At 30.3% G+C, this 27,107-nt stretch overlaps 1 protein-coding gene across 5 annotated transcripts in view; it reads right to left on the bottom strand.

The window, feature by feature from the left end:
- Positions 1 to 27,107, bottom strand: part of LOC135129211 (homeobox protein abdominal-B-like) — a 201,993-nt gene that overhangs the window by 56,522 nt on the left and 118,364 nt on the right. For all 5 annotated transcript variants that reach the window (XM_064056344.1, XM_064056346.1, XM_064056343.1 and 2 more), the window contains one exon: positions 19,520 to 19,595. The gene's annotated coding sequence lies outside the window, so the exon portion shown is untranslated. The remainder of the gene's footprint in view (positions 1 to 19,519; positions 19,596 to 27,107) is intronic.

The raw sequence follows: 27,107 nt of genomic DNA, 5'->3' as shown, positions 1-27,107 counted from the left end.
CAATAAATTGGACGAACAGAAATTACAATTAGAGTTACGACAGTGAAAACAATATTTAGACAGAACTTCCCCCGCCCCTCAGGTAGACGAATAGGTAGCTACAGCTTTTTGAAAAATTAGGTATAGAATTTAATTTTGCAATTTTTTTTAAGATGACCCCTATAAAAAATTTCGAAATCTAGGATCTAAGGTAAAAGATCATAACTTAAATACCATTTACAATTGCATAATTTGAAGATGACGTCACTACATTGATAGTGGAGATGATCAGACAAATTTTGGTTAACGTTTTACTATCTACACGATTTTCCTAACATGCTGGGACATTTTTTAGCCCTGAACATAAGATAAGAAGCATGGACTTAATCCCTACGTTCCGTTTAAAAAAGTACAATAAATGCAATGGAAGTATGCAATAAATGTTACATCAAGGTTCTTTCACTAAAAAAACTAAATGTCGAGTTGCTTGTGTTATTGTCATAAAATATTTTACAAAATGTACCTAAACAATGTTTATATTGGATAGGTCGAACATAAACATCACAAAAGTAATGGAACAAATTGTGTTTTAACTGAAGAAAAAAATTAAATACCTTTTACTAGGTATTTTTTACGTAACATTGGTTACATACTTCCAATGCAGTGATGTGGATTTTGTAAAACTGAATATAGGGATTAAGTCCATAGTTACCGTCACACGTTCAGAGCTAAATAAATGTATCGGTATGAAATTTGATAACAATCGGTCAGGTAGTTTCGAAGATTATCGGACGACAGACAGACAGACAGACGGAAACGTGACACCTACTTTTGCGTTCTCTAGGAATCATGAATGGTCGAGGAAATATGCCGTTCCCCGGATGAATTCTATTAGGTACTTATTTCTTTAGCTCGGGAAGTAAAAAAGTAGAAAATTAATTATTAAACTAATTACAGGGATAACACGCTCCTGTTGTCAATGTCAGCGCTAGCAAAGAAATGTGTAATTACTAATTACCAGTATTTTGCAAATATATTCACAGTCGCTTCAGTTTATAAATTTTATCCAAATTTTGTATAAAGATACAGAAAAAAATCCAAAAACGATTATTTAAAGCAAAGTGGAAGTTTCCTCTTACATACAATATTTGGCCTAACACAGGGTTAGTCACGAGAGAATTACTTCTGAAAATTATTTTTACGCAACCCAAAATACGAATACCATGTACCATTTGATACTAACTGAATTTAAAATGAAATGCTTAATCCATGATTGCTTTGAGTTTGGCAAACTCATTTTGACAATTGTGGAAAAGGAGGTTACGCGAGTGTCTATGGTGGTCCCGCGCCAGTCGGAAATCTCCTCCGGCGCCGCTAATAAATTAGTCAGTATGCCTCTTGATCTTTTGCAACTGATTAATCACGAGAAAATTATTTCTAAAAATTCCTTTTACGCCATTTTATTCAAAGGTTACAACACAAACTCAAATAAGTAAGTAAATTATTTAACTACTAATCTGTTGAAAATGTTGGGCTTTTTTGTAAATGGATGGCCGAAGAAGTCCAGAGGTTGCAGATTTGCACTTCGAAGAGGCTCTAGGTGACGCAGAGCGGTGAACAACATTGGTGGAGTACTTACGGCTTCAGTATAGCCCAGATCGATCTGACTGTATGTCGTCGATCCAATGGGCACGATAGCAATGGGGCTCTAGAGGCGAGTCAACGATGAAAAAAAAAAATGTTAAAAATCAATTAACGTCAAAGTGACACTGCCAAAGTCAAAGCAATCATGGATTAGGCATTTCGTTTTAAATTTAAATAATATCAAGTGGTACAGGGTATTAGTATTTTGGGTTGCGTAAAAATAATTTTCAGAAGTAATTCTCTCGTGACTAACCCTGTATATCATTTGCCGTAACGATGGATTATAGGATCGTACCAGGTACAAATTAATATTTATTAATAATAATAATAGTAATAATAATACTTTATTTCCTACAGGTTACAAAACCCAGTTACAGGAAACTGAAAATAATTAAACTAAAATCTAAAAGAGAATGTGTATGATTATCATAACATAAATGTACCTATATGAAGAATATAACATAATAAAACTTCCTATCTACCAAAAACCTTAATGACACAGTCGTTGATAAACTTAACTGAATTAAAATTTATGTCGCAAAAAGGAGATATACCTATCTATTATTAAATAAGTCGCACGGTAATACTACTGGGGACCGCTTTAAAATCTTAGTTCTATTAGAGGCACAATAGAACACATTATATTGTCTAGAGCTAGTTCTAGGGACCAAAACGTTTAACTCTTCAAGAATCGAAGGGCAATCAACCTTATTATTGGCAATTTGTACCACAAATTTGATAATAAGCATTATGCGTCTTGTATTAAGGGAAATGAAATTAAACCTATTGAGCAATCATGTGTGATCATAGCCTTTCTGTGGGTAAGTGCTATCTAATAGGAAAGTAACAAATTTCAGGAATGATCGCTGAACTGATTTAATATTACGAATATGGATTTGATACATAGGAAACCACATTATTGCACCATATTCGAGTCTTGATTTTACTAAGGAATAAAATAAAGTACAAAGTGTCTGTATTTGAAAGTCTCGACAGTTTCTATATAGGAATCCGTATATATCATATCCTTTAGTTAACATATCAATATTATTAATGTGATTAACAAAATAGTTTTGAATCAAACAGTATTCCAAGATCTTTGATAGTGTTTTGTTGTAAAATTTCACAATCGTTGTAAGAGTCAATTTTTAGAAATAATTTGAAAGAGAAGTTTTTCACCTGATAAAGCATTTGTTATATCATCAATGAATAATAGGAAAAGCAACGGTCTTAAATTGGACACTTGCGGTACTCCAGAAGTAGGCCTGATGATATCGGATTGATAGTTATGATATTTCACATATTGCTCACGGTTGAAAAGGTACGAACGAAATAGCTGTATAAGGCTATCTGAGAAACCAAACCCTCTGAGTTTATCAATCAATATGAAATGATCGATTTGATTAAAGGCTTTCGTAAAGTCGAGATAAATGACATCAACTTGTTTTATATCATCTATCGCCACGGAAACAAATTGAGTAAAGCAAGCTAGATTTGAGGTTGTACAACTTTTTTTTTTATTAAGATTATAACGTGCGATCAAAAATAAAACATCTCCAGGTACTACTACTCGATGCGCAAATGTTTTTTGAACGTATGGCGTAGCTGACATTGTACAATAATCACCTGTCAGTGTCGAACTTGTTCTGTCATTTCTATTACTGCTCTAATCTGTCACTATTCGATCTATCGATCTAACCTCAAATTATTCTTACGACGGTAGCTACGCCATACATTCAGAAAACATTTGAACATCGAGAAGTAACTAGAGGTGTTTTTTATTTGATCGCTCGTTATTGTTGTGTAAAAGAAATCCTGTGATGCTATACTAAAGTAATTCGTGCCTATATTTTACCAAAACTGAAATTTTATGATAGAAAAGAAAATGGTCTGCATAAACTCAAATGAATAGGGTAAATGTGTACAAGAGTGCGAATATGTATAAGAGTACGCACTGCTGATTTCTGTTTATTAGTGCCATCTGGGTAAGATGAAGTTATACCATTCCGAATTTAATGCTAAACCTGAGATAAAGGTGCAAAAGTGACCTGAATATAGTTTATAGTTTGGTCGTACTGACGAATTTATGTTCACACGTTGTGTGGATGTAATTTTTACCGCTCATAGTTTTAGTTTTTTGTAAGGTACGTACCAGTTCTTTTATTTTACAGTAATAATTTTCATTAGTTGTAACTTTTAAGGTCTCGTTATACAGTAACAGTTTTATACTTTCTATCCATCAAAAGCTTTTAACTTTGAAAACATTAGGTTATGTACAAATGTACAAGAGTGCGCAGCGAGGTATTGTATAAGAGTGCACATTGCTTGCAATACGTAGTCTAATAGTCTTGGAGATACATATCATACGATAATGAATTATTTAACTCTACTACTTTGTACTGCTTTTCAAGTTGTGTGGTGGTGGTTATGGTGATTTTTTTTTAATTTTTACTTCCTGAACGTGTTGTAATCGAGTCCGTCGACCGACTCTCTATTTTTACGTTTTCTCGACGTTTCAAGATCCCTAGAGTACGAAGAAATAGGTCTCCCGTTTTATGTGGAATCTGTAGTCACTTATTCCCATTTATTTTCACCTTAGAAACAAATATTTTTTCATAAAATGTAATGCGTACTCATAAGCCTTCAAATGCGCACTCTTGTGCAATGAACCGTCTAAGAGTGCGCATTTACACATCTTGACAAAAATTGAAATTACTCTTAAAATATAGTGGTGTTGGGACGTACAATTAAATATATCTGATCTCTAAACATGTATATAACGAACCTATATCATAAAATTTGTCTATCCAAAAAAATTAAAAAGTTGTTGACAGTTTTACACTAAGTGCGTACTCTTGTACACATTTACCCTAATTATGACTCTATTGTCAATGAAAATTTATACACATAATAAATACAACATTATTTATTAAAAATATCCCGCTAAACCTAGGATCTTTTGTAAATATACGAGGACGACGTGATAATATTATAGAAGACAATATAAACGAAGAACAGAAATTAAAAAAATCTGATAAATTATGAATTAATTCTGAAGTATACCGATAACATAAAAAAATAATTTAATATCTATTTCAACTGATATAATTAATCATTAGATGTAGGTACATTTTCTTTTTGTACTTATTATTTAAAAGAAACTTAACGCTGATTTTTAAAATTTCCAAAAAATCCACGGTTACCATTTCACAGCAATATTAAGACTCCTAATTTTATCCTGTATTTTTTTCGGGGAACATAACATTGAAAAATTCCAATTCAATTAGATATTTACTTACAAAAACAAAATATCGATGGAGATAAGCAGTTAAAAAGGCTGAAAAATTAGTCACGGTTGTCAGATTTATTCTGAAGAGTTTTAATTTTTTTGTGATATCGTAATGTAAGATGTGAGAAAACGATAGCTAAAGATAAAATGCCTCCAAAATTATTTTGAGGAATGAAAGTCCGATGGATTTCATGTATGTAGTAAGTACAGTTGCGGCTCCCCAAAAGTGCATGATAATTTTCTCTATTGTAAATGTGTCTTCAAATCATGGGCGCTCGAATAACAAAATTTGTCAAATTTGACATTTTGTTTATTCAAAAATGCTACGCCACTGGTAATAGCCAGACTTACATTAATTTAAAAATTCAAAAAATTCCATGACAACGAAAAATCGTGCACTTTTGGGGGGCCGCAACTGTACTTAGTGAATTAAATAATCATGAAATATTGACAAGAAAAATGAAACGTTGGGGGATGTCTTTAACGCCTGGGTCCAAGGATTTTTAAAATTATTTCTTCTCTGCTCAAAAACAGTCCTTATCAACGTATCATAGAGCTAGTACGCCATTTTGAACCCTGCTTGCTTGTCTGCTATATTTTTTGTAACTGAGTAATACCTAAATGTGAGTTTTGTTTTAATTTCAAATGTGAAGTGAATTTTACCAAAATTTAGAGAAATTGGAAAAATCAGCTCGAAGGTATTTTTTTGTATAAAAAAGAATACCATTTAGTTAATTTCAGTTAAGGTATACTAGTGCAAAAAAAAAATAATAAAAGGACAAATAAATTATTATATTTTAATAGGAAATATTGAATTCAAACTTATGTCAGCTAATTAGTTAGTTTACTACATCAGTTTAATATGTGAAGTTATCTTCACGACGGGCGTGGGCACATTTTCAGAACTAAAAAATTATTATTAATAACAATACAGATTCTGCAATGCATGGGCTCCAAGATTTTTTATTTCAAATATATGTTACTGCAAACATATTTTGATCAACTCTTCGCATCAGTCTTTATTAAGTACAAATATTATCATATATTATGCACGTTCTTGTTAAAGTGACGTAGTACATAACATGGTAATACTTTTTAATATTGGTATAATTGTAGCAATATTCAGTAATTGTTAATTATTATCAAATTACTTTTGCACGTAAACATAATAAATTAGAGTACTTCACGGTTAAAATCGTAATGGAATTGTACATAAAATAAGCTCCTTTTCGATGTACTTTTCTAAGCTTGTAAACAACAACTTCAAGGATGCCATAAAAATAATATCTGTGAAGTGTAACACAACTACATTGTATCACAGCTAATTAATAAACGTGATTTATACCCTGCCTGCCCCTTCCTGCGTGTATTTCCAGTGACGGTATTCTAGCCGTGTTTAAACACTCTTCCAAGCACTTGTATTCTGTATCAATATTATCCTAAAATCCCATTTTCCGGTTTACTCTCGTTTGTAAATCGAGCTCACGTTTTCCATTCTCCGATCACATTCAGAAGTCATCGTGAAACCAGCAGAATTAACGCGTTGTAAAACACGCAGGCAATAACAGCAATACGTGTATTTTACATTAATTACGAGTAGTTATGCTTGTTTATCAAATGTGTACTTTAGTATTTAGTGGGGCTCACAGCGTCCCAAAAGGTGGTGACGCGTAACGTTCATTAAGTTTAAATGCCTCGAATGCCTTAATTACCTACGTTCTTCCACCATACACACACTCTGAAATAGAACAGTTGCCTCGTTAAACGAATTAATGCCGTAAATGCCAGATAGCCAAAATAAAAGTCCGGCCCTTAACGAGGGTAGCGGCAAAAATTCCACAAGTTTAATTATTTTAATTTTTCCGTGCGCAAATATGTTTTTTATTTTTGGCTTTTTTAGCGTGTCGTAACTCCTTTTTTAAACAAATGTTGTTTCAGTTGCCGTAATGACCTCCCACACCTGCAGTGGAAATTGGACTTGAGGAGGAAATTAACTGGAGAGAGCGAGAACCTGCTGCAATTTAATTAAGAAGAGGGAAACTGTTTTGCATTTCAATGGCTGAACGTCCTATACATCTATTGTCTGCTGAATATATTTTGAACAGAAGGCTTAGTTGACTCCATGTTGTGTCTACGTGTTCGCCTAAATTTGCCGGGTTGGAAGGAAGAGAATGTTAATAAGTTTTCCAGGAATGGAGAAATTTATTTACATAAATTTTGATATTCAGGTGGAGCTTTATGGTCGGTGGTGTGGAAAATGAAGACTAAAAAGGAAGGAGATATGTCGGATAATTTATCTTTTTATGATAATTGTGACTAGATAATTTAGGAAATGGTCGCATGACTATTGTTCATAAGAGAGAGGGTATTTCAATTAACTAACTTTCTTAATCTACTTACTAGATGCTTTTTGAATGATACGGTCAGGATATTACGTATAACGTATTACATTTTAGAAATTAATTTTTATTTATAAGTTAGTTTTTAAATTCGGAATATTTTGTATAAGGCAAAAGCGCGCAACAAATATAACATATAAATAAGTATAACAAAAGATTTATGTCAAGTTATTCAGATTTTATATTTTAGTAATGTTTTGTTCATTTGGTATGTTATGTCTGATTGGCGCTTGTGTAGCTAAAACTATTAAAAAAATTTAATGTTTGAAGATACAAAAAAAATATAAGCGTGATACTTGAGCTTAGCTTTATTTTACATTTGAATATTTTACATATGTTACGCCCTTATCGGCAGATTTAAAATTTTTCAACCAATTGAAGGCTGCTTTTAAGCAGGTACTTACTGTTAGAGTAACGATGAACTGATAATGATTCATGATACTTTTATTATGTCTTCAACCACTAAAAAGAAAAAAAATATGTAAATTTATGTTACTGGCATATTTAAAAGTTATTGTAGGTTTAGTCATGTTTTGGTACACTGATTTTTCAAGCAGAATCTAAATAATTCGAGAACAGCTTTATTTTTCAATCAAAATTGAAATCAAAGGACCATATAACAAAATTATACGAGTAAATAGCTACATTAAAATATTTAGAAATTATGTGTCTTGGTTTGAGATTATACTTACTATAATTTTAAATAACAGAAAGTTAAAACATAAATTCAATACCTAATTATTTTATCAAACCTTACGTAAGTTTTTTTTAATTTTCGAATCTAGCTTTAAAATAAACACACAAAACCACTTTGAAACCTTAAGAGTAAAAAATATAAGCGTCCTTTTTCAAAGTGTCAATATTTTTCGATTTATACTTAATAAGTATAGTATGAATTAAATAACAGTAACTTTCTATAAGTAGGTTGATTTCTAAATATAAAACTACGCGTATTTATTTATTCATTATTTACCTATGTATTTTTTTTTAATCTAAATGTCTTAACTGTTATTTAGGTATTTTCTACATTTCAATTTGTAAATAGTGATGTGCTATAATTAGAAAAAGTAAATCTCATTTGCGTACATGGTACTTTAAAAAAAGTCACGTTTTAATTGTTTAATTACAAATATATAGCACCTGTCTATGCTAAGTATATTTTCCTTTTCTTCTATGCTTTTAAATAAGGTAGCGATAGTTTTAATAATAAGAAGAATTAAAAAATAAAAATTATAGAGAAGTCAGTTTATTGCTTTAGACTAAGGAATTTTGTATTTTGAGTATTAATTTTGAAATTAACGTGTAGGTATTTTAATTCTTTTAACAATGTAAAGACGAAAAAACTGTAGTTTTAATGCACAATAAAAGAACACCCTCCATTTTTTGCTGCAATTGAATTACAGATTTGATTAAGGATTATAAATATAATCATGTATTTTTAGATTTCTTTGCGTATAATAAGTAAGTGTTATGCGGCTTTAAAATGTATTAAAAAAAGAATTTTATACATGGATGTTGAAATATGCGTAAGTCTACACTGATGGAAGTTAACGAATAATATAATAATAGGCATGAACTTTTTTCCTCAGAAATTTATACTACTGACGACTGACTTGTAAGGGTTTAGTAATTAATCCAACTGATTAAAATTAAAAAACCAAAATGCCAAATTCAGTAAAAATTTGTTACGCATGTTCTTGTTATGCACATATTTCTAGAACTCTGTAGCCCTATTTTACGTTTAATTTTAGTTTTAGGACTAGTAACAGTAAAAACTGTAGTAACGATAAAAATGTTATATCCAGTTTCCTAAAATAGTTACAACTTTACAATATAGTCCAGTGTTAAAACTTTTCATAAGAATAATATTTGGTATTAAAAAACGCGTATTATGGGTATATACTTATTTAACTTTAAGTTATATCTATTTATTTAAGGTTACTCTGAAAGTTAGAAATAAACAGTAAATCAGTTCTTGTGTGTATTTTATAACAGGAAAATTAAGAGGGCTCTTGAGTATTAACTTAAAAGCATAAACACAAACTCATCTATTTTTTTTGATAATCACTTCGGATGTTTTTAGAGCGCTTTGGATCTTCATTTGAACTCGTATTTCCTTCTCGAAATACAAAACCTTTTATTTTTAGTAGCATTCAATTCCAAATGATTTCTATTTTCATTCACATTCAGTGTTCATAAAACCAAGCCTTTTCAGAATTTTATTTAAGCGTCAGTGCTTTAAAACAAAACCACACTAGCCATTTCCAATAAAAAAAGAAATAATGGTTAATATCTTACCAATAATAATAATTAGTTAGAAACCCATTAACAAGCTTAGAAATATTGATCTTGACCAGTTATGTTTTATCAATGCAATAACATAAGATAAACAAATTGTTGTAAATTTGAATTCACTACGTTCAGTGTAATTATAGTATTGTTGTAATTATTATTTAAGCTTGTCCATTTCAAACTCGGATCGATTCTCTTAAAGCCCGGTCCGAAGCAGCGCCATCTCTTTACCAGTGACTGAATTTTTGCAATTTCGCGCTTCTGTGGACGAAACCTGTATAATTTTAAAAGCGAAATGTTTCTTACAAAAATCTTAATTGTATTTTGTCAGGCGATAAAGCATTAATGTAATAATTTATTATGGCACTAACTTAACCATAAAAACCCATTAAATTAAGACATAAAATTGCAATTATAACAAGAGTGTCATAAATAATAAAATTTTTGTGTTTTGTTTACACCAATTTCGTTTAAATTGCTGTTAAACATTTGGTATGATAATCGTTTTAAAGATGTAATTAACCAAGTACTATAAATTCTGCTATAAGTGCAATCGTAAGAGAAGTGGTTATGGCTGTTATTATTAGGTGTTGCGTTTAAGTGTTATATGGATTATTATGTTCTTGAAGCAACAGAAATTATATTCAAACATTTTTAAAAAGTGTAATACGATATTTCTTCTTCTTTTTTTAGTTTTTTTTTTATATATTTTAAATACCTATTTTTATTTTTTGCAAGAAATTGCTTTGGTAATAAATATATTTTATATATTTTTTTACATGTACATGTGCACGCGAAATCCGTTGAAATGTTGTTTGTATTTAAATACAAAAAGAGTCCTTTGTCAAAAAAGTTATCAAATTTCTTAAAATTAAAGAAGAATGATGGAAATGCTCGCAGACAATGATTTTTTGTATATACAGGTCATTTCACTTATACCAATAGATAAATAATACTACAAAACAGACAGAAACTTGGTAGTATTTTTAATTTCGCAGCAAATCAATTTTTTACTGTATTACTATTTGTTTTGCCAACATTCTTTTAAAAGACTGCCAACGTAAATATAACAAGAATTTATCTCATACTAGAAAACAAAATTTTTGAATAACACTAGAATTCTATTGCCATGTAAGCGATTATCGTAGAACTAAAAAAAAATCTAATAAATTTTGAATTTTTCCGCTAACTTAGGTATATGCTTCGAGAATTTGATATTCAAAATTTCATGTTAGTGTACTGAAGAGACAACCTTTTCGGAAAGATTTAAAGAACACACTTAAATTTACAAAATAAAAGTTGTGTTCATTTCTGACAGAATTTATATTCAACGCCTACTTTGTTTCTTAAACCTACAAGTGGTAAGTTTAAACAATGTTGGTTGAGCAGCCAATTTAATAACGGGTGATCAAATTGTTTTCATTTCTTCGATTAAACAGATAAACCCATAAATGCCAATGTAAATAAATCGAAGATATAAAAATCAAAATGGAAAACCACGATTCAAGTGATTTAATATTGGAAGAACGAATTTAAAATGAACTTTTTGCCACCATGAAATCGTCTTTCGAAGTTTTAGCGCCTTTACTTTAGGCAACGCATCATTCATGAGTCGGAAAAGAAACATAACCTTATTCTAAATTTAATTTGACGAATTTGACTTTTGAGGCCTCAGGTTTTTCCCACAGCCTATCCTTAATGAAAATTTCTTGACGATTCCTGTAAATATTAGATATATTGGTCATTGGTTCCACTAAACAAAGTCACAATATGATATTTTTTTAATATTAGATACATATTTGTTTCACATGAATAATAATCAGTTCAGTTATGCTCACAAGTTTTAGGTGATCAGACAGATAATGATAAAAGTTCTGCAACAAATTTGTAAAAATTTTTCGATACAATTTATGTAATTTTCTTGTGAAGTTCAAATAAAGTTCTCATACAAAGTAGGTGACACTGGTATGTCGTCAGTTCAGACAATTGTCTTCAGTGTTAATTATTTTGACACTTTTTCCTGTTTTTTTCTTAAAGTTTATGTTATTTATCACTACCACATTTTACACTGATATTAGTAAAGTAGACTGTTTTCTAAGTACTTAAATACGTCAGAAATACGTAGCGTTACTATAGTCATGTGACTACGTTAATTTATAGGTACTCGATAGCAAGATATAAATATATTGTGATAGATATTTAACGTTAAGATATTTTATAAAGTACTTATATGTTCTAGCACCAGTGCCTACTACGCAATATTTGGTTTATTAGCGGAGATATCTGCACGCAGTAAAAATCAAATTTAACGGTATGTTAAGTAGATAATATTTCTAACAAAAGTGTTATGACGCTAACTGCCTTCGGACTGCCAGCTCAACAGTTTATTAAATGCAACCTTTAATTACTTGAACAACTTAATTGCAAATGAGATTTTACACATTATCATCTTATAACCTTGACTAATTAGGAGTTATTATCACATGCAATGTGATCACAGTTTTAACTACAGATTCAAGATATAACATGCCATAACTTGCGTCTTAGATACAATTGGGTATAATTGTCATTATAATTTTACGTGTCTAAAATAAATAGTTAAAGAAATTGCTGAGTCAAACTTTAAAAAACATTAAAATTCGCAGTTGAATTTAATTATATCTCATTAACTTCGTAATTCTGATATATACTTTAATATGTTGTATGTCTTAATATACAGTTAAATACTTAGTCATTAATAAATTTATAATAATTTGCTTGATTATGATCAACTTATTTCTTTTTTATTTAAGTGAAAATTTGAAATTCCAGTAAATGTGTTCAGGAAGAAATATCAAAGAATTAGGGACACTAGAAATATTACACCACAGGGAATACTTTGCCTTGAAAGTTACAGAATTGTTTGTATTTCGAGAAGAGAATCATGTTATCCACAAAGATAGTTATAATTCATACCACTCACTAAATTTCAATCTTTGCTATGGAAAGTGGCCCTTTTCTGCAATTGCTTCTTAGAACACTTGCTACTTAGCAGAAGAACTAAATTTCATACATCGCATGTTATGGACTGACAAAACCAACTTCAGCAGAAATGGGATGAACATAATTGAGCGTACCTATACTATAGCTAATACATGGTTTCTGTTGGTTAAATTAAGAGTATTCTAAAAGTTTAATTGGATAACGGTCCTATTAGGTAGGCTGCCAGGTCACATGACTGGATACCTTCAGATTTTTTGGCGCCAAATTAAGCATGTTTATTCAAGTGCATTAGATGACCAAGAAGAACTTATGAACTGCATTAGACTGGCCACTGAAAATATTGATGTAAATATGTTCCAGAAGATGCAGGCAAAATGTAATTTTTTGATATTTTTTCTTTTCTTTTCTTTTCTTTTCTTCTTGGGCAAACTGGTTCGATGGTGTAGTTTTTGACTGTCAGTAGTCTGACATAAGTATCCTGGCAGTTACTTCGATCTGGTTTGCTAGATTTCTGTCTCCTTTATAAGACACATTCTTTAATTAGGAATTAAACAAAAAGTTTAATTTTGTCAATGTCAAATAATTTCCGCAATAATAAAATATTACTTTCAATTTCGTAAAGATTGCAGCTGAAAATACTAGCAACAATCTTCATGTTTCTGACACATTCCCTAATCTTATATTTAAACAACATAACCTAACAATAAAAATTGAGGGAATTGTGATTATTCTACAGCCTGTTATTGAAAGGTACGTACAAAATAAAATCGGCAATTGGTCTCGAAGTATAGGTGCTAAAAGTTAAAAAAAGTTCAGGTAAAAGTGTTCTCCTTTTAGAGATAAAAAATATTAAAGTTTATGTCCAAATTCGTTGTACCTACGCTTCTGATAAAAAGATCATCTTTCGTTTCCGTAGCAACATTTAGTCTTGACAAAAGTTTTATTGTTACAGTTGCTAGGATTTACTAAAATAAATTAATTTTACCTATTTATTGTTCAGTAGCGTCTAAAGAGATTGGATAAGGGTTAATTTTCCCGTTATAATTTTGATAACATAAAATAAGTTTTTCCGACTTCTTAGACTTCGCGAAGAACTGTGCATTTTGTTCTACGTACCTTTCAATAACACCCTGTATACCCACTACAAACAAACTAACTAACTAGATTTTAATGACAACCCTATGTCGAAAAGATCGTGACTGAATAATATAAATTCTAATAGGCGTAATTTCAAACAACTGTTGTAATTATTATTTAATTATTTAAGTAAATAAATGTCACTTTTATTTTTCTCCGGTCGTAAGCTAAGGCAGTACTGTAGTAGTGTCCATTCGGCGCGAATAACTACTTACATCTTTTCTTTACCTTTCATGATCTTTAGAGTACGAAAACATAGGTCTTCCATTTTCGTCTGTTGGTTTATCTGTCTCTCTTGTCTGTGTTTCTATCGTTTGTGTTTATTTTTATTAGAGAGATAATCTCCGAAACTACAAGACCGATTGTAGTCAAAGTTTAGTTGTATATTAAGGAATGTCTTATACATAGATGGTAAAACACTGACCAAAACTTTTCTGTTATGCCCACCAACAATTTGATGACGTCGTCTCCAAATTTTACAGAAGGAAATGTTATTTAAATTTTATAACATTAGTTAGGTACCTACCATTTTACAAATGCTCTGAAATCTTGCAAAGGTTTTGAGGTTATTGGAAACAGAGTAAACCGTTAATGAAAATGTATCCGTTTATACACAAAATTAATGAGAATATCTTACAATTTTACTGAAAAAATATTGTTTAAATTTTGTAAAATAACATAGAGTCCGTGTTCAGTTTTTACCAAAGACACTCAGATTTTTGGAAAAAAAATCAAAATTGTTTAACATTTTACAATCTTATTTTAGAAGCGGACAACGTTGCGATTCGAAATTTTGCAAACGTTTTAAAGTTGTCGTAAGTATAGAAAATCGATAATGAAACTTTTCCCTCCCATTCCCTGTAACCCTAAATTAATGACGTCACCACCAAATTTCACCCGATACATCACACGAACCTGAAATGCGCAAAACAATACTTGTCATTCATCAACTCATTCATACTATTTTTTAATTTTTGAAGGAAATTTTGTATTAAATAGATATTAATTTCTTAACCTTACAACAAGTTTTCAAAAATTGTTTTATTATACAATTCGTTTCGGTTTTGTCATTAACATTCCATGAATCAACAATGCATTCAAGGCGAATACGATTCTACTTCTAAGAACAGCTAAAGTTGCCATAACTATTTTTTGTTTTTTTAAAAAAACTGGATAAAATGCGATATTTTCTAATGGAAAATTCAGATAATCCTATTGGTACTGGAGTCACCGTTTTAAAAACTTTGCTCCCAGTTTCAAAAACTTTCCTTTGTTATTAAATATTTTGTGATAAAAAAAAGTGTGTAAAAATTTGGTCATTAAACTTGTTGAGATAAAATCTTAATTTTAAGATAATTAAGTAGTTATACTTAATTAAATAATAAAATTAGTTCTTTTTTTTGAGCATTCTTTTTAAAAAGTAGCAACGATTTTAAAACTGTATCATTAGTTCATCAGATAATTACCTTTTTTCTTCAAAAATAATAAATAAAAAGAAATGAAATTATAAAAAAAATACCCCAATTTTTTGCACTTACTGTAATTAACTTTCTAAAAGATAATTTGATCCACTAATTTTATGATGTTGTGTAAAATTTAACCCATTTATGATTTCGCCACTTTACACCGACTTGTGCCGCCTTGACCTTCCCGTTTATTGCCTTTTTTGCTCGTTGTTTCTCCTTCTCCTTCCCAGAAACTTACACAAAGCCGAACATATTCCGAATAGTTTACAATGCCGTAGTCATTTAAATGGGAGCCGAGGCCCTTGCATAATCTTGGCATATTCAAAGGGTACTATCAAAAAATATAACCTTCGGAAATGAAAACCCCTGTCGTAAAATAAGGGTGCGGGCGTACGACGGCGTGTTCAGCATAACAAAGCCTAAATTTAGATACGCTTTTGCTTTTCGCAAAATACCCTTTTACTTTTAGGACCTAAATCTTATCTCTGTTTTTGCATATGCTCGTCTACGAGCCGGTCCATGACACCCTGGGGCAAACACCGGCATTTTAGTTACTCTTCCTGAAAACGTGCTTATATGCTTCCGTAACCGTAATTTATTGCTGCCTTTTTAAGCAAAAACAAAACACAAGCTGCCATGGAGGGGGCTGACTGGCAAAAAACTGCATTAGCGTGATGAAAATTAAACTTGTGCGGAATATTGTGCAAATTTAATAATGCTTGCAAATACTTATGACGCAAGAAGAAATAAAATATATACCTATAAATCAGTTATTTACCTATACAGGGTTGCGAAAGTTTTATTTACTAAAATTTCCCACCAGTTAAAATTTAGTTTATTACAAAAATTTTGCGTTATTTTATGGCAATTTATGTTTGCTACAGTTAATTAACTAAACACGCCTACAAGAACGTAGCCTTACTGCTCTGTCTTTTACTTAATATTTATTTTTAATGCAGGCAAAATTTGTAAAGAAACTTTAAAATGACGCCAAGAGTATCTAAGACATACCTACTTTTCTTCTCAGAAATATAAAAAGCCAATAGTGAACAAAAAAAAAAACAACTAAATAAAATAGTAAAACCAAATATCAAGCATAGGTATTTATTTAAAAATAACAGAGAATTAAAATTCCCGAAAGTGATACTTTATTCTAAAAGTGATAATTTCGAAACAGCTGACAATGTTTCAAAAAACAGTGTAACATTAGGTATATAGACTGAATTTCCTTGTCTCCGACGCTCTGAGGTTTTTTTTTTTTTAAATTCATGTTTATTTACTTATATTTAGTTCTAATATTAGCATAAAGACAAATTACCACCAGAAAATTTCTTATAAAAGTTTTACATTTTTGAAAGATCATTCTTTCTATGTACCTACTTATTGAAAATTTTGAAGTATTACGTACATATTTATTACAATAGGTATCTGATGCAAACAAACTGTTTCTCGTTATTTTGACTAGAAAATAATTGTAAGCTCTAGTGTTTGCAAAAATTTTGCAATACCAGGAAGGTTATTACTTAATTAAAGTTTAAGAACAAATGTGTGAGTTAATAAAATTTTGAATTTTCATTTCATATAGCATTATCTGAGGCAGTAATTCGACAACTGACTTAACTCTTAATTGTTTTCAAAATATTTAAAAAAAATTTTAATTTAGTGGTCTTAATAACTTGTCACACTATAGTTGTGCAGTGTTGGGAATTTTAAAACACACAACATCAAATGCTACAGCAATTAAACACAAGATTCGGCAACAAAACATTTTTAATGTGACATTAGAACAAACACCAACTAAAAAAACTGTAAATATTCATCATAACACGTAAGTTATTATTGTAAATTAAACGTTTAATTTTCGATTCTTTGAAAGTCTATGATTTATGTTTATTATTGTGCTTGAGCTAATACGCAAATTACAATTGTTCGTAAGAACTCATTTTGCTTAATGGAAAGTTTGTAAAACATTCCTCCTTGTAACAGCGATAATACCTAATCAAGGCTATCGACCAAAGGCAAATTTGCATAAATCGATAAGTGGTTATCGATAAAATCGCATGGCAGATTATTTACGATTATTAAGAAAATGCTGTAACACTTGTGTATTTTTCTTAATTTAAAACCTTGCTCTTTTCGAAATTGCTTCGTGTCCGATTTCTGATAAGTCCAACGTAAACCACTTTTGAAATAACTTAACTGGGGTATTAATTTAACCTCAAGATTTTGACAGGGCATAAAAAATCGAAATTTGTGAGTCGAATTTTTACATAAGATAATGTCGATACACCTGTAAGTTGAATTCAGCTGTTTTTTAATTCGTAATTAATCAGGTTTTGATCGGCGTAAATTAAAAATTTGAAATGTTTATTGGAGGATAATCTGTTGGCGATAGAGACTGTTTTGACGTGGAAGGTTTATGAATTGCAAATTTATGTTGCTCAAACATAGGAAGAATTTGGTTGTCAATTTCGAAGTTTCGTTCATGGAATAAATTTAACTAGGGAAATAAAATTAAACAAATGTCTGTGAAATATGGAATCGCATTACCAACAAATTAACGAAAGACCAACAATTTTTATGTTTTCTCGACGTTTCATTCCCACCCATAAACTATGAAATAGTAGGTTTCGCGTTTCCGTCTGTCTGTCGTTTGTGGCGATTTTTATTACAAAGATAATCTTCGATTATCCTCCTGTGCTGGTGGTTTATGAATCCGCCTTGATTTTTGTCACAATTATTTAGCAAAAATTTTGTTTGTACATGTGGTTCATATAGTTGATATCGCACTTCTGCATCAAATGCTTCGTAGTCGAGTGGGGTTGATGATTGATCGGACTTGTGCTGTACCGAGTGTACATTTTTTCTCGTGTTATTATATATTTTTTTTACTCATAGGGTTTATCATAAAACAAATACAATTTTGCAAAATTAAGCATACGTAAATAGGATAATTGGTACCTACTAAAAAAAATCAAAAGTGCATGTAAAAGTTATCTACTAGGTAGGTACATCATTCCAAAAAGTCGTACGAGGTACATTATTGTTAAAATATAGATATAATAGGTATACCTATAAGTTAAAAGTTAAGAATTCTGAGAATTCGAGATCATTTTCATGTATTTGTTTTTTACTTATCTCCTAAACGCTTATCTAATTTATGTTAGGTATATTGTATAGGTAATAAGTTAATAACGAGAAATATTAACTTCAATAATAGGTATTAGGTAAATGAATATCTATTGATGACCGCCACATACCTACTTACTTATTTACTTACACACTTTTTGATTTTTTGCTTACTATGAATTTGGATTCATTTTCTTAGTTAATTTTTCAGTAAAATTAACTAAGTATACCTATTTTTAAATAAAAAATTCTCCATGAAAAAAGAAGCCTATAAACTCTGATCATTATTAATATCTGCGACAACAAATTTAATGATTTTACCAATTTTATTATAAAGAGAATTATTTGAACATTTTAAAAATTTTGAAAAATGATTCTAGGATATTATCTAATAAAGCGCAAATATTTCCAATAAATACGTTGATTAAAGGTTTTGTCGCTTTGATTAAAAGTATACATTAGGTTGCGACTGTTAAGGCCTATTTGAACGTTTTTTAAATAGAATTTTGTTTACTGAATATGGACAACGTTATTAAAAAATTCGACAAATCAAAATTATAGACCAAAAATTTTCAAAATTGCTGAAAGGAATATTTTTATATTTTGATTTTTTCACAGACTAAAGTTTCTGATGATATTTGATTAAACATTATAAATAATATGAAATATAATTTTCTAAACAAATTACTTTAGCACATCATTTCGACAGATTTATAGCAATTTTTAATGCGACTGTAAACTATAAATCACAGTAGTCCCCTCTTCGCCTAACTAAATTAGTAAATCATAATGTCCAAACAAACCCAAGCGTGAAAATGTGAAAATAATTGCACGATTCTTTAACGATGTGAATAAACCTAAAAACTTAAAAAAAATCAACTAGTTCCCACGTACGCAAGGTGCTTAACCCTTTAAAAAAGATGAACATATTTTCACATACCTGAAAAAGCGGTCATTAATTAAAACGTTGATGGAAGAAACATATTCGAGACAGAATAGTAGAGATGCCAACGAAAATAAAAATATTCCGGGCGAATGCATTAGATAGTATAGTTAATGAAGCCGGTTGACATATACGAGTTCTGAAACCAGAACCGCGGCTGATAAAACCGGCTGTATCAGATAAATATGTCAACAAGGACTCCGCCTTGCCTTTCCAATTACCGAGATGTGGCCGCAAAAAGAACAAAATGTCTACTCACCTAAGATGGCTGGCCAGGCAGATGCGAGATAACTTGCACGACGTCTTCTTTACTCCATGCTTGTTAGTTGGGGGATCTGGAATTTTTCAACCTTTAATTGCTTTTTGCTAAATTAGTATCGTATATTATGGGAGATGAGGCTTAATAATGCTGTTATTGGAGAGGCTAGAGGATGTGGTCTGAGGCCCAGGGGCTTGATGGACTCGTATGGTGGTGGGCGACTGTAAATAACAAGGAATATTTGGATTTGGACCAGCTATAAAGTCTGGAATTGATCACAATTAAGCGGTGAAGTGGTCTATTTATGCCAACTACTCTGTGTTTGTTGTCGCTTGTGTTCAAGAGGCTGCACATAAATTGACGACCAGTAATTTTTAAAGCTTTCCGCATTACCTCCGAGTTGGCATTGAAAGTGTGTAGCTTTTGAGCCAGGAACTGATTTAAAAGACCACCAAAATGTTTTAGTTCTGACATTGTGTTATCGAACGAAAGTAATGTGTGTGTTCGAAATTACGTTACCTGTTTAAGACAGAAAATATTACTTTTCACTATAAAAAATATTCAGTTTAATCATTTCTGAAGATTGGTCCTAAGTTTTTTGAGAAATAATTGCCATGGTTTTTCGGGGTTCTGCAATTTTTAATTTAATTTTAATTTTTTTGATGCCGGTACAGGTTCATGTATTTTTTGTGAAATGTTATTATTAAATACGTAACTTTCTGGAGAGTATGAATAAGTAGGCTGTTTTGGTAACGTTTTGTAAGTCTAAAACGAATTTTATTGTTCTACCAAGTCTGATACAGTTTATTATGATGTTCATGGGACATAATCAGAAAGTAATAAACATTGTTCTAACCTATTAGACAGATTATTAATATTTTTTAAATAAAATAAATTGCTTAATATATCTACTTATTCGTTGTTTGGAACACAATTTAATTAATAAGTTAATTTTCTTTAATCACTAAAGCAACGTTAGTGTTAGATATACCAAAATTAAAAAAAAACCTACGTAATTTCTTATGTACCTTTCTATACCTACAAGTGTCCCCGTTAAAATTTCACGGCTTAGTATCTTGAGAACCGACAGCTATATTAAAATTTTGTAAACGCCACTGTTTTTAGCTTGAAGGGGAAAGCTTAATTTAGTACATTTCAACTATGAAGCATACCTACATACCGTGAGGTTATATCTACCTATATTTTTTTAAATTGCAACAAATATTTGTTTAAAAGATTTTGACAGGCCGTTAAACTACGATTACAATGATATACAACACTATGATATTTATTTCATTTTCAATTGAAAAACAAAATTATAAACATAAAAAAAATGAGAGGTCCTAAGTGAAACAAATGGACTATCACCATTTGACGACAGTTCGAACATAGGGTAAATGTGTACAAGAGTGCGAATATGTATAAGAGTACGCACTGATGATTTCTGCTTATTAGTGCCATCTGGGTAAGATGAAGTTATACCATTCAGAATTTAATGCTAAACCTGAGATAAAGGTGAAAAAGTCACCTGAATATAGTTTATAGTTTGGTCGTACTGACGATTTTATGTTCACACGTTGTGCGGATGTAATTTTTGCCGCTCATAGTTTTAGTTTTTTGTAAGGTACGTACCAGTTCTTTTATTTTACAGTAATAATTTTCATTAGTTGTAACTTTTAAAGTCTCGTTATACACTAACAGTTTTATACTTTCTATCCATCAAAAGCTTTTAACTTTGAAAACATTAGGTTATGTACAAATGTACAAGAGTGCGCAGCGAGGTATTGTATAAGAGTGCCCATTGCTTGCAATACGTAGTCTAATAGTCTTGGAGATACATATCATACGATAATGAATTATTTAACTCTACTACTTTGTACTGCTTCTCAAGTTGTGTGGTGGTGGTTATGGTGATTTTTTTTTTATTTTTACTTCCTGAACGTGTTGTAATCGAGTCCGTCGACCGAGTTTCTATTTTTACGTTTTCTCGACTTTTCAAGACCCCTAGAGTACGAAGAAATAGGTCTCCCGTTTTATGTGTAGTCTGTAGTCACTTATTCCCATTTATTTTCACCTTAGAAACAAATATTTTTTCATAAAATGTAATGCGCACTCTTGTGCAATGAACTGTCTAAGAGTGCGCATTTACACATCTTGACAAAAATTGAAATTACTCTTAAAATATAGTGGTCTTGGGACGTACAATTAAATATATCTGGTCTCTGAACATGTATATAACGAACCCATATCATAAAATTTGTCTATCCCAAAAAATTAAAAAGTTGTTGATAGTTTTACACTAAGTGCGTACTCTTGTACACATTTACCCTATGCTAATATAAATGCTTTTGAAATAGATTGTACTTGCTAAGATAAAACTGATTTTGGCAAATGCCATACCCTTCAGAAAATAGGGGGCAAATCTAAAAAATATAAATGCATTGATAAATTACAAGGATAGACTGATCATATTTTTTACATTTTAGAAAGGATTTATGCGGCAAAATTTTGAAATGGGGTTGATCAACAGATACACTTTGATTAAATGTTACTATGATTACATGGAGCTTAATCTTAGTTTTTTTTTAATATATAGAATTTTCGTACAGCAACAGGATAGCTAAATATGTTTTTAGTTTCTTGTTGGGAAAAGAAGACTTCGTATATTAAGAAAAAACGGAGTAAATAATATTTTATTCATCCTGAGCTGAAGGGCGGAGTTTAGCTGCAAAATCCTCATTTCTCTACAAGAGATTACCATATGAAATATGTTTTTAAAAGGATAGAATTTTTTAGAGAAATATTGCTATTAGGTAAGTATTAGGCAAATTATTCTACATTTTACATAATCTATTTTTAATTATTATCTAATCTTGAAACTCTAGTTTAAGATTTTCATCCTCAGGTATGCATGCTATGCTTTATCTACATTTGCAATGAGATCTTAATACTATCACGAAATAATAGGTAGGTACCACTATTTTTTTTAGAAGGCATGCACATATGTTAATTTTAAAATACCCCGTAAATACATTGTTAACTATGTCTATTCAATAAAATTCGCATCTTGTATGTAGTTAACTATTAAGTTAACTAGAATAAATACATAATTCTATGAATCGTAACACTTTCTACAATTTTTATTTAAATGTTTCATTGTTCGTAATGAAATTACAAAAAGTGTTGACATTCTTAGTTATTTATGGTAGTTAATTAAGACTGTTTGGAAAGTAACTCAAATGTATATCGATTTTTATTTATTTATTTTTTTAAATGGGAAACGTATAGGTAGATAAAAATGCACACACAAAGTGATTCTTAATACTTTCTATTTTTATTCACATTCCAGACTTATTTTCGTTCTTTGATACTGTTAGATATGTTAATTAGATAGTCATTAATCTCATTTCAGAAGCACCCTCTGGAGGCTACATATCGTTAAAAAAAATAATCAATTCTTACTTAAAAATTTCGAAATAGAACAAAAAGACTCAATTCGATAAAGCGTAAGGTACCAAAAAATTGTACTGAAAATTTCAACATTTTTGTTTGACTTTTAGTGCCATTTTTGAGGTGGCTGTGTGGAAGTGTAAACCCTCTGAGAATGAACTAATGAGCTAAATATTATCAAAAGCTAGTCATAACACATTTATACTTAATATTGCATTTGAAATGATTATTGGAACACATCATATAGGCACGTACAGCACGCACATAGATACACAATAATATACATATTAATTTTTATACCAAAAACAATAAATTATTCATTGATTGATAAAGCTTTTTGCGAATGCCGCTGCTATTATTAAAAGTTATTTTAAGCACAAAATGTACCAAACCATTTTAGATAAAATTACGCCATTCCAATAGCCAAAAGCATTTTAAAATAAAAATTAAATTTTCTGTAGCTTTCCACATTCACTGTATTTATTTTGCGTTACTTAATAAAAAGCCTAAAAATAGACCTTCATTTTGTTAAGTGTTAACAGAAATGTACGCTAAGCCGGCTTTTATTACTCTTTACTTAATTAAAAGCTTTTGTTTGCGTCACTTTAGTTTTAATTTCACACTTAAACAAATCGAATTTTATAGACGAATACCATTTCAACTCTGTTATTCAAACGTGAGGAATGTATTCGGTAAGACTAAATATTATACCGGTACCCAGAAAGAATACGTTTTTTAATTAATAATGTGTTGGTAATTTAATTCCGTCGGACGGGAAATCTTCTTCGAAATCGTTAGTGACAGAAATGTTAAATTGGATTTGGAAAAATTTATGACGACAATTAAAGGGTGACCTCGTTTTATTGACGGAATTAAGATTAGAAATCAATCTAGTAATTTACCTTATCGCTCTGTTGATGAAAGATGTAGTGATATCTAGTTATTAAATGGATGCGATTAGATAAAAGAAATAAAAAAATTGACTGCTAATGAAGCAAAGACGTTTCGCCTGTTCAACTACCTTCATCAGAATTTTAACAAAGTAGCTACAATTGCCAAGCTTGGATCAGTGCGTGTATCAAAAATGTCGAAATTTCTCGACTCGCAGATGACAGCTATAAAAAATCAAGAATTTAATCTCCGCATTTTACGATTCAGAGAGAATTTGTTAAACTAAATTCTATTTGCATATGCATGAGATTCTGATCCAAAAACGAAATATTTTAATACAAATTACAATAATAACTGTGAGCTAAACGGCAAGAATTCCAGATAACTCGGTTTATTTTAATAAAGCTTGGTTAACCGAAACTAAAATATAATAAAAGCTGCAAGTATCTAAGAAAATATCGTTTCAGTAAACAAGTGGAACCGAGTGAAGTGCCTTTTTATATTTATTTTTATCGGGGAATGCCTTACATGTTGTCACGCCTTACTGACATAAAATTGTACTTATTTTAGTCCACGTTATCTGTATACGTGCAGACCGTTTCACATTCTGACAACACGTTTACAATATACAGAATATAATAGTTGTCAAGCTCTGCAATAATATTGTTAAGTTTATGTATTCTCGCCGCACCTTAAGAGCAAATATATTTTTAATTTCGCCTTCAAGGTTATAAACTAGGTGCCGGGATTTAATACACCCACTTAATTTAATTCAGGAGGGAAAGAAAACATGGCTAATGAGAAAACGTCTGTTGTAAACACAGTTTCGCAGAGGTCAAGTCATCAAAATTAACAAAATTGAGAGTCTAAATGACATACCTACACTTTCAGAAAACTACCTGTTTCGACATACGATTTCACTAAATTGTAGGAAAGGGTTGAAATTTGGCGTTTCTAGGTCAGTATCTTCAACCCTACAGCAAAAAAAAAGCATGAAATGAAAGTGTTACAATATTTACGTTTCGTGTGTTCAGGAGAGAGTGCCTTTCTTCAGAATGGGATGTAATTGATTTCAGGGTCGGATATTACTGGGGTGAGTTGGTCGAAAATGACAAAATATTTTCAGTTTGGTAGGAATTTTGAACACTGCTGGGTGTAAAGTGATCATAATTATAAATAACACCTAAATATTAAAAGTAACTTTGTTCTAATGTGTTAAACCAGGAAAATGTCGCGACAGTAAGTAATTTTGAAGTGCTGTAAAGTGTTTTGGTTATAATTGTGATATGTTTGTCAATGTTTGAAATTACGTTTCATACGTGAGTTCAGATTGTAAGACAACACAATTTTAGAATTTTATTTTAAGTGAAAAATACGCCACAAAATTAATTTGTGTTAGTCGGTTTTTTGCAAATTGTTTTGAACTTTTAGTTGTAGTCTCCGACTGTAACATGTTCAACAGCAAAAATTAAAAAAAAAATCACCTTGATATTTTTGAGTTATGAGGTTAGGTATAGATGAAATTAAAGGAATATAATTAAGTCTGCACGTTTAAAATAACTGAGCAGCCCAACTATTTAATAAAAACCTCAAAAAAAAGAGAACTTGATTAAATTAGGCATAATTATTATTCATAAAAATATACAGTTACAACAGTTTCTCAAAAATTGTAACTCACATTTTCAAAAATGAAGTGAACTTTTTATTTGAAATTTATTAAATAGGCAGGAAATATTTCTAAAATATTTTAAATACCTAAGACCACCAATTACGCATTGTTATAGATATGTAAATGATGGCTTTAAAACATACCTAATTGTTAATAGGCAAAAGTAAATTTAACGCTTTATGTTGTACCTATTATTTATAATTTGTGACACACATATCTTAAACTTATTTCTGTTGTGTTGTATTTCACACACCAACAACTGTCTAGACTTATTTTAGAGTTCAATGACGATTACATAACTACGTTTTTATAATAATTATTATGTCAAATTTTACGACGTAAGACAAATTCAGTAATAAAAATTATCGATTATTAATTAATCATACTTTTTCTGCAAAATGAGAGTGAGGTACATCTATATTTATACACTAGAAGACATAAATACCTACATATAAATAATTGTAACGAGACGGCAGAAACAATATTAAATTTTATTCATTATCTATAACCCATCATATTCGTATTTGTTTATACAAATTTTGAAAAATTTTATATAACAAGGAGTACCTACTACCTACCTATGTTAAAGAAAGATATTTTTTTTTGGTTTGTGAAACAAAGATTTTAATCCAAAAAGTTTTTGATCAAAGCCATAAATGCAGACAATGTTTACTTCCCGAACATAAACTAGAGAAGTTTACCGGTTTACTGTTTCTCTTAGAATCTACTAAACCGTTTTTTTATTTTGGCAATATGCTAACGTTAATTTAGTGTTTGATGAATTTATGTAATCAACATGGTTTATAACTTTGTTTTGGAAACTATTAGGTAAGTGATAGCGCTTATAAAATACAATAGCTAGTTTAGATTTCCTTGGTTGCAAGTGGTTTGTATTTTAAATATTTTTTCAGTTTTGAATACTTTAAATCAAACGTACTAAGTTTAAAGTTAATATAGTGATATCTTTATATCCATATATTTATGTTATACTTTTAAAAAATACCTACAAATTAAATTTTTGGAGTGGTAATTAAGATTACGTTCACAAGATCTTACAGTTTTAAAGTGTTTTGAAACGACGAAAAAAATCGTATCGTTATGATAAGTTGATAAAAAAGTACTCGTAGTTACAAATTCAGTAGTATAACTAAAACTATATTAATGATGTTGAAATTGTTAACCTGAAATGCAAAACTAAAAATTCTTCAAGAAACTTAAACTTAAACTTCAGTTGCTTATGATTTGATAATAAAATATCATAAAGATTTCGAATTAAAATAAACGACCCGTTTATTTCTGCGCTAGTTGTGCGCTTTCGTCAAGCAAAAAATCGTAACAACCATAAACAAAAAACAAAACAATTCTCCATTCATTAAAACAATGAGAGATAAACTTCAACACTTCATTTCTGTCGTGACTCCGCACAATAAATCATCGATTTATGTACTATTCTGTTTACCCATATCCCGCACAAAAACCCAATCGTTTGCAAACTCTCCTTTTGTTTTACGATTCTGTTTGTTTATCTTCTCCGAACCAATTTCGGAAAAAATCCTCGCTCGATTAAGCGTGACAGCA

The sequence above is a fragment of the Zophobas morio genome, unplaced genomic scaffold (assembly GCF_036711695.1).
Source record: "Zophobas morio isolate AGI-343-1 ecotype UQ-CSIRO unplaced genomic scaffold, CSIRO_AGI_Zmor_V1 ptg000014l, whole genome shotgun sequence".
NCBI lineage: Eukaryota > Metazoa > Arthropoda > Insecta > Coleoptera > Tenebrionidae > Zophobas > Zophobas morio.
This window is presented reverse-complemented; position numbering and strand designations above follow the sequence as displayed.